The sequence below is a fragment of the Emydura macquarii genome, unplaced genomic scaffold, assembly GCF_026122565.2.
Source record: "Emydura macquarii macquarii isolate MOO-44397 ecotype Brisbane River unplaced genomic scaffold, CSIRO-AGI_Emac_v2 contig_306, whole genome shotgun sequence".
Lineage (NCBI taxonomy): Eukaryota > Metazoa > Chordata > Testudines > Chelidae > Emydura > Emydura macquarii.
In genome coordinates, this window is record NW_027130443.1 from 9932317 (window position 1) to 9935062 (window position 2746).

The window sequence follows — 2746 nt, forward strand, 5'->3', positions numbered from 1 at the left end:
TGGCTATAAAGCCAGCGTCTAACTCTCCGCCTACACAGCCCTTCAGTGCTAGGGCCTAATTAGAGCAGGCGAGGCCCCCACAGCTGGGCGGGGGGGATGTCGGTTCTTCCAGGGAGCGCTGCTAAGGAGTGGCAGAAGCTGCACGGTTTCAGGCTAAGGGCATGTGAGACAGGCTGCCGAAACAAACCACGGCCCAAGGGCGGCCTGGCGCCTCGTCTGCTCCAGCCAGCGCCACGGCAGCAGCCCCGTGTTAGCTGCAGCCCTAGGCGAACGGAGCTCACGCGGGCGGGCGAGAGCCGCGTAAGGCCCTGGAGGCGCTGCCGTGCCCCCGGTGGTTGGTGGCAGGCCCAGGCAGCTTCGAGGCCACCCCTCCAGCCCCCCAACTGCATGCCACGGGGGGCAGAGCGCGTAGGGGCTAGTAACGAACGGCAGGGCCTGGGGGTGAGACACAAAGGCAAGCTATCTGGCCCGGCCCTTGCTAACCAGGACCTAGCACGATGGTGCTTAAGCGTCTGCTTCGCAGACTAGCGCTGCCTGGAGGATGCCAATTACACTGCAGGGGGGCGTCCGCATTTGTTTTCATTCAGCCCGGCCATGACGGGGAGCCTGGTTCAAGGCCCGGCTCTGCCAGATGCAGTTTTTTGTCACGGCCCCGTTCCCTGCAGATCAGGTACAGGTGGGGTGCAAAGTCGGGTTTCCCCCAGACCGGGCCCATAGACGGCTGGACAGTCGGGGGGGGGGGGCACGGGGCCCAGGTACTGCTTCAGCTGGGACAAACCAGCGCCTGGCGGTGACACCGGGCGGCTCAGCACCTAGCAGCTGCCCTCAGCGTGGCTTGCACCTAAACCCACTGCAGAGGGAAAGCAGGTTGGGAGGCAGCTGCCGTAAGGGTGGATTCGGGCCGGGGGCTGATCCGCCACCCGCCTCTCCCCCTGCCTGGCCCACCCGTGCCCACTCCTCCCCTCAGCAGGGCCTTGGGTAGATTTGGAGGCAGGGATCTGCCGCTTAAACGGCCCCCCCGGGGCACCCCTCTGTACGACGGCCCTAGCAGGCGGAAAGGGCAAGGGGAGTATTTCGGTGCAGGAGAGCATGGCCTCCCACCGCTAGAACCTGGGCTTTTACCATCACCCCCACGACAGGGCAACAGGCTCTCGCACAGGACCAGGGGATGAACGGCCAGCTGGGCCCTGGGAGCTGCAGCGGGCAAGTTATCCGCACTCCTACCGTCACTCACGGCAGGGGGCTTCCACCCACGCTGAAGGTTTCTCCCCCAGCACCCATCCCCGGCGGCTGTGGATGCTACTAGTTAAAAACACCTCCCCTCCCCACCCCCTTCCGGTGATTTGTGCAACGTCTTTCTCCCCTTGCACGGGGAGCACAGGGCCTGAGGGTGCATCTCATCTCCGCCTCCATGGGCCGACATCCCCGTAACCCTCCCCTTCCCTCTCCCCCAGCGGGACCAGGCCAAGGGCAGGGTGGTGCTGCGGATGGGGTAAAGCACGTAGGAAAACGCGGGCCAGGGCTGCACAGGACTGAAAGGAGGAGCTGTACCTGCGGAGAGGGATGCACACGTGTGCGCACGCCCCTGTGCACCCAAGGAGTGAACCGCACATGCACAGCCCCTGTAAATGGCAATCGGGTACTTTTACTACCTCGCTCGTCTCCGGCGTGGCTCTCACGGCATTTCACGACGGTCACCCTCAGCCCCATTTCACAGATGGGGAAGTAACTCACCCACCCTCAGCCAGCTAGGCAGGGGCAGAAAAGGGGCTAAAACCCAGCAGCGCTCAGTGCCCCTGGAGTGGTCTCACCTCTACACCATGTGGCCTTCCTCCTCTGCAAAGGGGTAACCTGAGCCTGGGCAACTGCAGCTCTCCAGGAGGGAGACAACTTGCCCATGGACTCTCCTCTGCCCCCACCTAGAGACGTTCCCTTGCTCGGAGACGGGGACAGAGCAGAACCAGCCTGCCAGGGAATTCAGAGGGAAGGATGATGCCTCGACACCCAGCTTGGCTCCAGCCCTCATAAGCACAGGTCACCCCTGAAACTATAAACACAGGCGCTACGGGGGAAGGGGCAGACAGGCACGGGCTGGTTGACGGGGATGAGGCAGCACTGGAGCCAGTTGAAAGTTGACAAATTCCTCCACCCCTTCACCCAGGAAGTGCCATGTTGTTTTAACCAGTGTTTCCTGGCAGTGCAGCCCCGTGCCACGTGTTTCATGGGAACGGCTGTACAGATCCAGGCTGGAATTGCCAGTCAAACGCAGAGCCCCCTGCCCCCACTAGCCCAATGGGCTCCAGCCCTCCCGGGGGAGGCGGGGTGCTCCATTTCAAATCCCTGCTCCCCCGATTCAAAGCAGAGACTTGAACCTGGGCTCGGGGGTGTTCTGGCTTGCAGGGCCACTGCATCTGCAACACTTCACGGGGTCTCAGTCCCACCCCAAAGAAAAATCTTCACAGCTGCTCTCGTTTTTTTCCCTGCCCCTGTGAAAAAGAAGAGTTGTTTTCGGGCCAGGCTGAGCCAGTCCTTCCAGCCAAAGCAAGGTAGAAAGCTAGAAGTCCATGCAGGCAGCAGTTTGCACAGACACACACCTGCAGGAGGGGGAAGGGAGACCATGTAAGTAGGGCAGCCATTAAAAACCCACCCCACCACTTTCCCCCTTCCCTCTCTGCGAGGAAGTGACAAGCAGGGGAGGGAGGTGATTTTGCTGATGCAGCTGAAGTGTCAGGCCCAAGGAGGCTGC